A 14,075-nucleotide genomic window follows, 5' to 3' on the forward strand; every position below is an offset into this window, starting at 1 on the left:
AAAAAATACTTGGTATTGTGAAGATTTTTGTAGGAATGCATTGACTGAAATAGCGAAAAGAAAATGACAAAGAACAAGATAGAGCCGTATGATCACTCTATTGTTGAATACAACTAATCCATTCTTCAGCAAGGTATATTTTAAAAATCTATTTGTAGGGTAAACTTCAAATTAGAGAGGTGTTTGTGAACAAGTGAAGCATCTTCATCTAAAGTGTTTGAGTAGAGAAGTCTGTGAACTTAGCAAAGAATATAAAAATGAAAAAACAATATTTTCTTGAATACCATAAAGAAAAGTCTTTCTAAGTCAAGACTCAAGGCGGTGCTGTGGCTTAACTGGTTAAAGCGCCTGTCTAGTAAACAGGAGATCCTGAGTTCAACTCTCAACAGCGCCTTCTTTTTCTCTTTGTTATATACCAAATCAATTTCATTAGGTCCTATTCTGATACAATTAAAATATAAAAGTCTGATTCATCTTACTGTTGAACAGATCATCTTAAACCTCATAAAAACCCAAGTATTTTCAAGATTATAGAGAGAATACTGGTATTGCAAAATGGAAAGAAAACGTGTCAATGAGAAAGACGTAGATGTCATTTCTACCTCAATTTGAGCAATATTAATGCCTTCATGAAAATAAAATTGTAAAGTATTTAAGAAATGAAATTGGGTTTTATAAGAGTACCTGTTTATTAAAACGTATCAATACTTGTTTAGTGATTGAGTTTTTTTTGTGTTTAAGATTACAGTACATATAAAGCAGAATTCATAGCAGGAAACAAATTTTCATCATCAACAATAAATTATTTATGTATTTTTTGTTATTGAAGTTGGTGCTGTGGCTTAGTGGTTAAAGTGCCTGTCTCGTAAACAGGAAATCTTGAGTTCAAATCTCAGCAGCACCTAACTGTTTTCTCCATGCTTTAAAAATATTTTTTATCAAACAAGTGTTGAATACAATTTAAGAATACACGTCTGGTTCTATGAACTTTGGAATAAGTTATCTTAAAATAAAAAAAAATACTTGGTATTGTGAAGATTTTTGTAGGAATGCATTGACTGAAATAGCGAAAAGAAAATGACAAAGAATAAGATAGAGCCGTATGATCACTCTATTGTTGATTACAACTAATCCATTCTTCAGCAAGGTATATTTTAAAAATCTATGAATAGGGTAAACTTCAAATTAGAGAGGTGTTTGTGAACAAGTGAAGCATCTTTATCTAAAGTGTTTGAGTAGAGAAGTCTGTGAACTTAGCAAAGAATATAAAAATGAAAAAACAATATTCTCTTGAACACCATAAAGAAAAGTCTTTCTAAGACAAGACTCAAGGCGGTGCTGTGGCTTAGCTGGTTAATGCGCCTGTCTAGTAAACAGGAGATCCTGAGTTCAACTCTCAGCAGCGCCTTGCTTTTCTCTTTTTTTTATACCAAATCAATTTCATTAGGTCCTATTCTGATACAATTAAAATATAAAAGTCTGATTCATCTTACTGTTGAACAGATCATCTTAAACCTCATAAAAACACAAGTATTGTCAAGATTATAGAGAGAATACTGTTATTGCAAAATGGAAAGAAAACGTGTCAATGAGAAAGACGTAGATGACATTACTACCTCAATTTGAGCAATATTAATGCCTTCATGAAAATAAAATTGTAAAGTATTTAAGAAATGAAATTGGGTTTTATAAGAGTACCTGTTTATTAAAACATATCAATACTTGTTTAGTGATTGAGTATCTTTTTGTGTTTAAGATTACAGTACATATAAAGCAGAATTTATAGCAGGAAACAAATTTTCATCATCAACAATAAATTATTTATGTATTTTTTGTTAATGAAGTAGGTGCTGTGGCTTAGTGGTTAAAGCGCCTGTCTCGTAAACAGGAAATCCTGAGTTCAAATCTCAGCAGCACCTAACTGTTTTCTCCATGCTTTAAAAATAATTTTTATCAAACAAGTGTTGAATACAATTTAAGAATAAACGTCTGGTTCTATGAACTTTAGAATAAGTTATCATAAAATGAAATAAAATACTTGGTATTGTGAAGATTTTTATAGAAATGCATTGACTGAAATAGCAAAAAAAAAATTGACAAAAAACAAGATAGAGCCGAATGATCACTCTATTGTTGAATACAACTAATCCATTCTTCAGCAAGGTATATTTTAAAATTCTATGAAGAGGGTAAACTTCAAATTAGAGAGGTGTTTTTGAATAAGTGAAGCATCTTCATCTAAAGTTTTTGAGTAGAGAAGTCTGTGAACTTAGAAAAGAATATAAAAATGAAAAAACAATATTCTCTTGAACACCATGAAGAAAATTCTTTCTCATTTATGACTCAAGGGGGTGCTGTGGCTTAGCTGGTTAAAGCGCCTGTCTAGTAAACAGGAGATCCTGAGTACAACTCTCAGTAACGCCTTGCTTTTCTCTTTGTTATATAACAAATCAATTTCATTAGTGTTGTATCTTGTTATATCTCAAATAATGTGTGTGTTGCTTTATATGCAAATGTTCCAACTTGCTTACTGGATTCTGGAATGTAGAATCCAGGTGGCAGAGATCTAACTGAGTTGATGGAGGAGCAGGACCTTGATGCCTGAAGGGGTTGATTATACTAATAAACCTACTTAACAACTATATACAGCGTTTCTCCAGTCTTTACAGTGGCCACGATGATGGGATGCAGTATCAAAGATCATCAGTGAACTTTGCTTGAACTTTGCTGGAGACAAATGAACTTATAAAAGAAAAAAAGAAAACTCTCAACTTCTACTGAAAATTTTCAACCCCCAGGCTAATCTTCAATTACAAGGTACCTCAATTTATTCATATGAACAAAATGCTTCCTTTTTGAATGCGTCTATGTTGTTTTCTACAACCTACATAACTGAATAGTGCGAACCGCCTTGATCTATTAACTGAAATATCATTGGCAACTTCTGAAGCCTCGAAGTGTATGAACAATCTGCTCGCATTTGAAGCCTCGGAGTGTTTGAAGCCTCGGAGTGTATGAGCGGTCTGCCAGTATTTCGTCAATTTCATTTATCAGCGCAAAAAAAAAAAAATAAATACTTTGAACAAACGCGATGTCCACTTACAGTTGTACCTGTTAACTTTCAAGTGTGTTGCTTTTCAAAGGAGCTGCGCGCCCGCCTCAGAGTGATCTCTATCACGTCGTTGAGCTAATGCGCATCTACGTCCTCACGCATCAATGATCGTCATACTTAGAGTGCGTAACAGCGCAATCTGACGCACGGCGGCCATCTTAAGTCACCATAGCAACACATAAACAACTCCACGAAGCACGAAGACATCGTTTCAGGACCTTGCGCGTCTACATTAAAGCGGTAATAATAATTTTGACATTTCAAATCACAAAACGGAAAATATACAAAGACAAATAACACTCATTTACCACAAATAATTTCATTTAACTATCAGACGATCTGAATATCACAGGAAGCACACATAACAAGTGAATATTATTTTATTATATGAACTGTTGTTTACCATCCAGCAAGTTTGATAACTCACACAATCTGAATATTAACCAGGATATTAACAATGGATGTCAATTCTTCTGTCACTCCTCCTCCCAAATTTCTTCAAAATCCTGGTTCACCTTCCATGAACTGGGAAGATTGGTCTGAATCATTTGAAACTTATTTAGAAGCTATAGGGGGAGATGTGTTTTTACCCTCTAGGAAATTAGCTTTGCTCAAACACAATTTGGGAGTAGAAGGAAGAAAAGTCCTAAAAACTTTACCTATAAATAATCGTGTTGTATCTTCTGTGGTTGATACTGTAGATGAAAGTAGTGAAACCAGTGAATCTAGTTCTAACGATTTGTCCATAGATGTTTATTCTGAAGCCTTAAAAGCTTTAGAAGAAAACTATGGGAAAAAGACCAGCATAGTAGTGGAAAGACACAAGTTTTTCTCTAGAGCACAATCACAAGGAGAAAATGTACAACAATATGTAGCGTGTTTAAGGTCTTTAGCTGTAACCTGCAAATTCAAAGACTTACATGAGGAAATAATTCGAGACCAATTTATTAATAGAATTAGAAATATAAAAATTCAAGAGCGTTTACTTGAACTTAAAAACCCATCGTTGCAGAAAACCTTAGATACAGCTAGGAAGATGGAAAACACATCTCATTATGTCAAGGAGTTAAGTGTTGCACAACAAAAAGATACTGATGGATCTAACAGTGTTAGTGTAATAAACAACAGCAAAATGAAAAATGATTTTAGATCTGATAACAAAGATACGAAAGGCAAATTGTCAAAGAATAAAGGTACTTTTAGCAGACGTGTTTGTTTCAGATGTGGTAGTCAAAAACACACAGCTGACTTCAACAAATGTCCTGCTATAAAAGTCACTTGCAGCAAGTGTAAAAAAATAGGTCATTTTGCCAAGTGGTGTCGTACGGGTGATTATAGTAATTGGAAACGTTCAATTAATTTTATTGAACCACAAGATGAGAGTGAAGATGATGATAATACTAACAGTGATATAGAAGTGATGGTTGTACAAGATGATACTGTATGTGAAATATCAGATGATTATCAACCTCCCAAATGTATAGTGAGAATAAATGATGATGACATGGCACTATGGGCGGATTCATGTTCACCATATACCATCATAGATAAATACATGTGGGAAAATGGAAGTAAGCCAACTTTGATTTACTCAGTAGCATCTCCAAAAGGGTATTGTGGAGTAAAGTTACCTATGATGGGGTATTATGATGCACAATTAATATTCAAAGGGAGATCTTGTTTTAGTCCTGTATATGTGGTTGAGCAAGGACGTGCCTTATTAGGATGGAAAGATTCAATAGAAAATGGGTTTAATATTAGATCCCAATCATCCAGATCAAGTGTTATTATCCCAAAATTTTGTAGATCAAGTGCTACTAACTCAAGACGAGCACTCCACGAAATGGGAATCTATATTTCCAAAACTGTTCAGCAAAAATCTTGGTTGTTTAGTTAAATTTGAACACAAAATCATTCTCAAATCTGACAACAACCCAGTTGTTCATAAGGTAAGGAATGTGCCGTTTGCTTTGCGAGGTCCATTAAAGGAAGAATTAAAGAGACTATGTGATGCCAAAGTAATTGAACCAATCGAAGCATCTGATTGGCTTAGTCCTATAGTTTTAGCTCGAAAACCCAATGGAAAAATTAGGATGTGTGTGGACCTGAGAGACTTAAACAACAATATAAGGGTCGACCGGTATCCCTTACCACACATAAATGAAATGATATCTAATATAAAGGATGCCATGTATTTTTCCTCTATTGACTTGTCCAATGCATACCATCAAATTAAATTACATGAAAGTTCCAAACACCTGACATCTTTTATAACTCCTGAAGGTGCTTTTCAATACTTGAGGATGCCATTTGGTTTAGCCTCTGCATCTTCAGTGTTCCAAAGGGTTATGAGCAACATTTTAAAAGATGATAAACATGTAAGAATTTTTCAAGATGATGTTTTGATTTGGGGTAATGATTCACGTTCCCATGATCAAAATTTACGCAGTGTTCTAAGTAAATTACAAGAAGCTGGATTAACAGTGAGTGGTGAAAAATGTAAATTTGGAGTAAGACAAATTGACTATTTAGGTCATACCATATCAAGTGAGGGAGTCAAACCGAAATTGAAGTTATTAGATGCCATAGAAAACGCTCCGCATCCAATGAATAAAGATCAGCTGCGATCTTTTTTGGGACTTGCGGAATATTATTCCAAATTCGTTCCTAATTTTGCTGACAAAGTGCATGAATTAAGATTGTTGATGAAAAAAGGTGTATCATACAATTGGTCTACGTTGTGCCAACTAGCTTTTGACAATATAAAAAAAGATATCACCAAGGCGGTAGCTTTGAAACCATATGAACCTTGTCATACTTCAATCATCGTAGTTGATTCTAGTGCATACGGTCTAGGTGCTGTTCTCATGCAAAGAGATAATGACAATGTAGAAAGAATCATCGCTTTTGCTTCTCGCACCCTTAAAGGAGCTGAACCATCTTATTCAGTTATTGAAAAAGAGGCTTTAGCATGTTGGTGGGGTGTAGATCACTTTAAGACGTTTATATGGGGCACTGCATTTGAGTTATGGACTGATCATAGACCTTTAATTGATATATTCACTACCAAAGGAGCTTCAAAAGCTACACCAAGGATAGCAAAATGGTCTTATAGGTTACAAGAATATAATTTCAAGATTAAGTATGTGCCAGGTCACAAGAACATCAATGCTGACTGTCTTTCACGTCTACCATTGAATAATGATGTAGAAAGTATAGACAATGACAAAGATGAGTGGTTAATAGCAAACATAGAAGATTCATGTAACAATGCAATAAAAGAACAGGAGTGGATAGAAGCTGTCGCTGGGGATAACGTTTTGCAACACATAATCAAAGAATTGCAAGAAGGTGTAGATCCATCCACCTTAATAAAAACAGATTTGGCTGATTACAAAATGATATGGGGAGAATTATCCATTGTAGGCGGGATTCTTAGGAGAGGTCACAGGTTGGTGGTGCCTTTTTCCCTTAAAGAGAAGATGTTAAACTTACTTCATGAAGGACATAGTGGAATGACTAGCATGAAGAGGAGGGCCAGGAATGATTTTTGGTGGATAGGCATGGACAAAGACATTGAAAGATGTGTTAGAAATTGTATAGCGTGCATGTGTAGTGATAAGTCTCACAAGTCACAAGAAACCACAATTTCGGCGACATCCTTTCCCGACAAACCGTGGGACAAGGTTGCCATGGACATATGTGGTCCATTTCATGTAAAGGGTATTGAAGACAAATATGCCATTGTCTTGGTAGATTTTCATTCAAAATGGCCTGAAGTAGCATTTGTAAAAGACATCAAAGCTTCTAACATAATTGATTTTTGTGAGGAAATTTTTCGAAGAGAAGGGTATCCTAGTATAATTCTATCTGATAATGGACCACAATTCGTGGCGGGAGAATTTGCAGGTTATCTCAAAAAAGTTGGTATTAAACACAACACTACCTCAGTCTACAATCCAAGGGAAAATGGTTTGGTAGAGAGGTTTAACCGTGTTTTGAAAGGATGTATTCAACTAGCTAACAACAATGGTGAAAATTGCAAAGAAGCTGTAAAAAACATGTTATGGTCTTATAGGAACACTCCGCATTCAGCCACAGGAACATCTCCTTTCAGTCTTTTAAAAAGTCGAGAGGCGGGTTCCAAAGTCAAACCCAATTGGATGTGTAAGAATGATGACAAATTAGTCAAAGATAACACAAGAATATCTAATAAAGTACAAGATTATCAGGAAAAATATGTTCAGAAGCACAACGTGAGAGTGAAAACAGCAATGAAACCTTTAAAAAGTGGTGATTGGGTACGCACACAGCGCATGGAGAATAGAAAACCTGGTTCTTCCAAGTGGTCTGATCCTAAACAGATCGTTTATGTTGTAGGAAACATAGTCAAACTTAATGATGGGAAGAAATGGAACATGAGAAATGTAACAAAATGTAATGATTTAGAATGTAAACTTCTTAGTAGCCAAAGATGTATTGAATCAGCATCTGATTCAACAAAACTTTTTGATGCGGATTTAAATATGAAGGGGAGATGTGTTCGTCCTAAATCTAAACCTGTTTGGATGAAGGACTATATGTGTACATAAACTGTATATAGTTATTCAGGAGCATATACAGGTTCATTCAGAAGTGTTTTAGTTTTTATAACTTGTTCAATTTAATTTTTGTAATTTAGGAAGGGAGATATGTTGTATCTTGTTATATCTCAAATAATGTGTGTGTTGCTTTATATGCAAATGTTCCAACTTGCTTACTGGATTCTGGAATGTAGAATCCAGGTGGCAGAGATCTAACTGAGTTGATGGAGGAGCAGGACCTTGATGCCTGAAGGGGTTGATTATACTAATAAACCTACTTAACAACTATATACAGCGTTTCTCCAGTCTTTACAATTAGGTCCTATTCTGATACAATTAAAATATAAAAGTCTGATTCATCTCAATGTTGAACAGATCATCTTAAACCTCATAAAAACCCAAGTATTTTCAAGATTATAGAGAGAATACTGTTATTGCAAAATGGAAAGAAAACGTGTCAATGAGAAAGACGTAGATGACATTACTACCTTGATTTGAGCAATATTAATGCCTTCATGAAAATAAAATTGTAAAGTATTTAAGAAATTAAATTGGGTTTTATAAGAGTACCTGTTTATTAAAACATATCAATACTTGTTTAGTGATTGAGTATCTTTTTGTGTTTAAGATTACAGTACATATAAAGAAGAATTTATAGCATGAAACAAATTTTCATCATCAACAATAAATTATTTATGTATTTTTTGTTATTGACGTTGGTGCTGTGGCTTAGTGGTTAAAGCGCCTGTCTCGTATACAGGAGAAGATCCTGAGTTCAAATCTGAGCAGCACCTAACTGTTTTCTCCATGCTTTAGGAATAATTTTCATCAAACAAGTGTTGAATATAATTTAAGAATACACGTCTGGTTCTATGAACTTTGGAATAAGTTATCTTAAAATTAAAAAAAATACTTGGTATTGTGAAGATTTTTGTAGGAATGCATTGACTGAAATAGCGAAAAGAAAATGACAAAGAACAAGATAGAGCCGTATGATCACTCTATTGTTGAATACAACTAATCCATTCTTCAGCAAGGTATATTTTAAAAATCTATGAATAGGGTAAACTTCAAATTAGAGAGGTGTTTGTGAACAAGTGAAGCATCTTCATCTAAAGTGTTTGAGTAGAGAAGTCTGTGAACTTAGCAAAGAATATAAAAATGAAAAAACAATATTTTCTTGAACACCATAAAGAAAAGTCTTTCTAAGTCAAGACTCAAGGCGGTGCTGTGGCTTAACTGGTTAAAGCGCCTGTCTAGTAAACAGGAGATCCTGAGTTCAACTCTCAACAGCGCCTTCCTTTTCTCTTTGTTATATACCAAATCAATTTCATTAGGTCCTATTCTGACACAATTAAAATATAAAAGTCTGATTCATCTTACTGTTGACCAGATCATCTTAAACCTCATAAAGTATTTTCAAGATTATAGAGAGAATACTGTTATTGCAAAATGGAAAGAAAACGTGTCAATGAGAAAGACGTAGATGACATTACTACCTTGATTTGAGCAACATTAATGCCTTCATGAAAATAAAATTGTAAAGTATTTAAGAAATGAAATTGGGTTTTATAAGAGTACCTGTTTATTAAAACATATCAATACTTGTTTAGTGATTGAGTATCTTTTTGTGTTTAAGATTACAGTACATATAAAGAAGAATTTATAGCATGAAACAAATTTTCATCATCAACAATAAATTATTTATGTATTTTTTGTTATTAACGTTGGTGCTGTGGCTTAGTGGTTAAAGCGCCTGTCTCGTATACAGAAGATCCTGAGTTCAAATCTGAGCAGCACCTAACTGTTTTCTCCATGCTTTAGGAATAATTTTCATCAAACAAGTGTTGAATACAATTTAAGAATACAAGTCTGGTTCTATGAACTTTGGAATAAGTTATCTTAAAAGAAATAAAAATACTTGGTATTGTGAAGATTTTTGTAGGAATGCATTGACTGAAATAGCGAAAAGAAAATGACAAAGAACAAGATAGAGCCGTATGATCACTCTATTGTTGAATACAACTAATCCATTCTTCAGCAAGGTATATTTTAAAAATCTATGAATAGGGTAAACTTCAAATTAGAGAGGTGTTTGTGAACAAGTGAAGCATCTTTATCTAAAGTGTTTGAGTAGAGAAGTCTGTGAACTTAGCAAAGAATATAAAAATGAAAAAACAATATTCTCTTGAACACCATAAAGAAAAGTCTTTCTAAGACAAGACTCAAGGCGGTTCTGTGGCTTAGCTGGTTAATGCGCCTGTCTAGTAAACAGGAGATCCTGAGTTCAACTCTCAGCAGCGCCTTGCTTTTCTCTTTGTTATATACCAAATCAATGTCATTAGGTCCTATTCTGATACAATTAAAATATAAAAGTCTGATTCATCTTACTGTTGAACAGATCATCTTAAACCTCATAAAAACACAAGTATTTTCAAGATTATAGAGAGAATACTGTTATTGCAAAATGGAAAGAAAACGTGTCAATGAGAAAGACGTAGATGACATTACTACCTCAATTTGAGCAATATTAATGCCTTCATGAAAATAAAATTGTAAAGTATTTAAGAAATGAAATTGGGTTTTATAAGAGTACCTGTTTATTAAAACATATCAATACTTGTTTAGTGATTGAGTATCTTTTTGTGTTTAAGATTACAGTACATATAAAGCAGAATTTATAGCAGGAAACACATTTTAATCATCAACAATAAATTATTTATGTATTTTTTGTTATTGAAGTTGGTGCTGTGGCTTAGTGGTTAAAGCGCCTGTCTCGTAAACAGGAAATCCTGAGTTCAAATCTCAGCAGCACCTAACTGTTTTCTCCATGCTTTAAAAATAATTTTTATCAAACAAGTGTTGAATACAATTTAAGAATAAACGTCTGGTTCTATGAACTTTAGAATAAGTTATCATAAAATGAAATAAAATACTTGGTATTGTGAAGATTTTTATAGAAATGCATTGACTGAAATAGCAAAAAAAAATTTGACAAAAAACAAGATAGAGCCGAATGATCACTCTATTGTTGAATACAACTAATCCATTCTTCAGCAAGGTATATTTTAAAATTCTATGAATAGGGTAAACTTCAAATTAGAGAGGTGTTTTTGAATAAGTGAAGCATCTTCATCTAAAGTTTTTGAGTAGAGAAGTCTGTGAACTTAGAAAAGAATATAAAAATGAAAAAACAATATTCTCTTGAACACCATGAAGAAAATTCTTTCTCATTTATGACTCAAGGGGGTGCTGTGGCTTAGCTGGTTAAAGCGCCTGTCTAGTAAACAGGAGATCCTGAGTACAACTCTCAGTAACGCCTTGCTTTTCTCTTTGTTATATAACAAATCAATTTCATTAGGTCCTATTCTGATACAATTAAAATATAAAAGTCTGATTCATCTCACTGTTGAACAGATCATCTTAAACCTCATAAAAACCCAAGTATTTTCAAGATTATAGAGAGAATACTGTTATTGCAAAATGGAAAGAAAACGTGTCAATGAGAAAGACGTAGATGACATTACTACCTCAATTTGAGCAATATTAATGCCTTCATGAAAATAAAATTGTAAAGTATTTAAGAAATGAAATTGGGTTTTATAAGAGTACCTGTTTATTAAAACATATCAATACTTGTTTAGTGATTGAGTATCTTTTTGTGTTTAAGATTACAGTACATATAAAGCAGAATTTATAGCAGGAAACAAATTTTCATCATCAACAATAAATTATTTATGTATTTTTTGTTATTGAAGTTGGTGCTGTGGCTTAGTGGTTAAAGCGCCTGTCTCGTAAACAGGAAATCCTGATTTCAAATCTCAGCAGCACCTATCTGTTTTCTCCATGCTTTAAAAATAATTTTTATCAAACAAGTCTTGAATACAATTTAAGAATAAACGTCTTGTTCTATGAACTTTAGAATAAGATATCATAAAATGAAATAAAATACTTGGTATTGTGAAGATTTTTATAGAAATGCATTTACTGAAATAGCACAAAAAAAATTGACAAAAAACAAGATAGAGCCAAATGATCACTCTATTGTTGAATACAACTAATCCATTCTTCAGCAAGGTATATTTTAAAATTCTATGAATAGGGTAAACTTCAAATTAGAGAGGTGTTTTTGAATAAGTGAAGCATCTTCATCTAAAGTTTTTGAGTAGAGAAGTCTGTGAACTTAGAAAAGAATATAAAAATGAAAAAACAATATTCTCTTGAACACCATGAAGAAAATTCTTTCTCATTTATGACTCAAGGGGGTGCTGTGGCTTAGCTGGTTAAAGCGCCTGTCTAGTAAACAGGAGATCCTGAGTACAACTCTCAGTAACGCCTTGCTTTTCTCTTTGTTATATAACAAATCAATTTCATTAGGTCCTATTCTGATACAATTAAAATATAAAAGTCTGATTCATCTCACGGTTGAACAGATCATCTTAAACCTCATAAAAACCCAAGTATTTTCAAGATTATAGAGAGAATACTGTTATTGCAAAATGGAAAGAAAACGTGTCAATGAGAAAGACGTAGATGACATTACTACCTTGATTTGAGCAATATTAATGCCTTCATGAAAATAAAATTGTAAAGTATTTAAGAAATGAAATTGGGTTTTATAAGAGTACCTGTTTATTAAAACATATCAATACTTGTTTAGTGATTGAGTATCTTTTTGTGTTTAAGATTACAGTACATATAAAGAAGAATTTATAGCATGAAACAAATTTTCATCATCAACAATAAATTATTTATGTATTTTTTGTTATTGACGTTGGTGCTGTGGCTTAGTGGTTAAAGCGCCTGTCTCGTATACAGGAGAAGATCCTGAGTTCAAATCTGAGCAGCACCTAACTGTTTTCTCCATGCTTTAGGAATAATTTTCATCAAACAAGTGTTGAATACAATTTAAGAATACACGTCTGGTTCTATGAACTTTGGAATAAGTTATCTTAAAATTAAAAAAAATACTTGGTATTGTGAAGATTTTTGTAGGAATGCATTGACTGAAATAGCGAAAAGAAAATGACAAAGAACAAGATAGAGCCGTATGATCACTCTATTGTTGAATACAACTAATCCATTCTTCAGCAAGGTATATTTTAAAAATCTATGAATAGGGTAAACTTCAAATTAGAGAGGTGTTTGTGAACAAGTGAAGCATCTTCATCTAAAGTGTTTGAGTAGAGAAGTCTGTGAACTTAGCAAAGAATATAAAAATGAAAAAACAATATTTTCTTGAACACCATAAAGAAAAGTCTTTCTAAGTCAAGACTCAAGGTGGTGCTGTGGCTTAACTGGTTAAAGCGCCTGTCTAGTAAACAGGAGATCCTGAGTTCAACTCTCAACAGCGCCTTCCTTTTCTCTTTGTTATATACCAAATCAATTTCATTAGGTCCTATTCTGATACAATTAAAATATAAAAGTCTGATTCATCTTACTGTTGAACAGATCATCTTAAACCTCATAAAAACCCAAGTATTTTCAAGATTATAGAGAGAATACTGGTATTGCAAAATGGAAAGAAAACGTGTCAATGAGAAAGACGTAGATGACATTTCTACCTCAATTTGAGCAATATTAATGCCTTCATGAAAATAAAATTGTAAAGTATTTAAGAAATGAAATTGGGTTTTATAAGAGTACCTGTTTATTAAAACATATCAATACTTGTTTAGTGATTGAGTTTTTTTTGTGTTTAAGATTACAGTACATATAAAGCAGAATTCATAGCAGGAAACAAATTTTCATCATCAACAATAAATTATTTATGTATTTTTTGTTATTGAAGTTGGTGCTGTGGCTTAGTGGTTAAAGTGCCTGTCTCGTAAACAGGAAATCTTGAGTTCAAATCTCAGCAGCACCTAACTGTTTTCTCCATGCTTTAAAAATATTTTTTATCAAACAAGTGTTGAATACAATTTAAGAATAAATGTCTGGCTCTATGAACTTTAGAATAAGTTATCATAAAATGAAATAAAACACTTGGTATTGTGAAGATTTTTATAGAAATGCATTGACTGAAATAGCAAAACAAAAAAAGGGCAAAAAACAAGATAGATCCGAATGATCACTCTATTGTTGAATACAACTAATCCATTCTTCAGCAAGGTATATTTTAAAATTCTATGAATAGGGTAAACTTCAAATTAGAGAGGTGTTTTTGAATAAGTGAAGCGTCTTCATCTAAAGTTTTTGAGTAGAGAAGTCTGTGAACTTAGAAAAGAATATAAAAATGAAAAAACAATATTCTCTTGAACACCATAAAGAAAATTCTTTCTCATTTATGACTCAAGGGGGTGCTGTGGCTTAGCTGGTTAAAGCGCCTGTCTAGAAAACAGGAGATCCTGAGTACAACTCTCAGTAACGCCTTGCTTTTC

The 14,075-nt window shown here is 32.9% G+C and overlaps 12 non-coding genes across 12 annotated transcripts; all 12 read left to right on the forward strand.

Moving 5' to 3' along the window:
- Positions 1-320: 320 nt before the first annotated feature.
- On the forward strand, positions 321-394 carry TRNAT-AGU (transfer RNA threonine (anticodon AGU)). Its single transcript has one exon. It is a non-coding gene; the product is annotated as a tRNA-Thr (tRNA).
- A 437-nt stretch (positions 395-831) lies between these two features.
- TRNAT-CGU (transfer RNA threonine (anticodon CGU)) lies at positions 832-904 on the forward strand. Its single transcript has one exon. It is a non-coding gene; the product is annotated as a tRNA-Thr (tRNA).
- Positions 905-1,334: 430 nt separating this feature from the next.
- On the forward strand, positions 1,335-1,408 carry TRNAT-AGU (transfer RNA threonine (anticodon AGU)). Its single transcript has one exon. It is a non-coding gene; the product is annotated as a tRNA-Thr (tRNA).
- Positions 1,409-1,846: 438 nt separating this feature from the next.
- Positions 1,847-1,919, forward strand: TRNAT-CGU (transfer RNA threonine (anticodon CGU)). The gene has a single exon. It is a non-coding gene; the product is annotated as a tRNA-Thr (tRNA).
- Positions 1,920-8,413: 6,494 nt separating this feature from the next.
- Positions 8,414-8,489, forward strand: TRNAT-CGU (transfer RNA threonine (anticodon CGU)). Its single transcript has one exon. It is a non-coding gene; the product is annotated as a tRNA-Thr (tRNA).
- A 430-nt stretch (positions 8,490-8,919) lies between these two features.
- TRNAT-AGU (transfer RNA threonine (anticodon AGU)) lies at positions 8,920-8,993 on the forward strand. The gene has a single exon. It is a non-coding gene; the product is annotated as a tRNA-Thr (tRNA).
- A 431-nt stretch (positions 8,994-9,424) lies between these two features.
- On the forward strand, positions 9,425-9,497 carry TRNAT-CGU (transfer RNA threonine (anticodon CGU)). Its single transcript has one exon. It is a non-coding gene; the product is annotated as a tRNA-Thr (tRNA).
- A 942-nt stretch (positions 9,498-10,439) lies between these two features.
- Positions 10,440-10,512, forward strand: TRNAT-CGU (transfer RNA threonine (anticodon CGU)). Its single transcript has one exon. It is a non-coding gene; the product is annotated as a tRNA-Thr (tRNA).
- Positions 10,513-11,455: 943 nt separating this feature from the next.
- Positions 11,456-11,528, forward strand: TRNAT-CGU (transfer RNA threonine (anticodon CGU)). The gene has a single exon. It is a non-coding gene; the product is annotated as a tRNA-Thr (tRNA).
- A 943-nt stretch (positions 11,529-12,471) lies between these two features.
- Positions 12,472-12,547, forward strand: TRNAT-CGU (transfer RNA threonine (anticodon CGU)). Its single transcript has one exon. It is a non-coding gene; the product is annotated as a tRNA-Thr (tRNA).
- A 430-nt stretch (positions 12,548-12,977) lies between these two features.
- On the forward strand, positions 12,978-13,051 carry TRNAT-AGU (transfer RNA threonine (anticodon AGU)). Its single transcript has one exon. It is a non-coding gene; the product is annotated as a tRNA-Thr (tRNA).
- A 437-nt stretch (positions 13,052-13,488) lies between these two features.
- On the forward strand, positions 13,489-13,561 carry TRNAT-CGU (transfer RNA threonine (anticodon CGU)). The gene has a single exon. It is a non-coding gene; the product is annotated as a tRNA-Thr (tRNA).
- Positions 13,562-14,075: the final 514 nt, after the last annotated feature.

This window comes from Lissotriton helveticus, chromosome 4_1, assembly GCF_964261635.1.
Source record: "Lissotriton helveticus chromosome 4_1, aLisHel1.1, whole genome shotgun sequence".
NCBI classification, from domain to species: domain Eukaryota; kingdom Metazoa; phylum Chordata; class Amphibia; order Caudata; family Salamandridae; genus Lissotriton; species Lissotriton helveticus.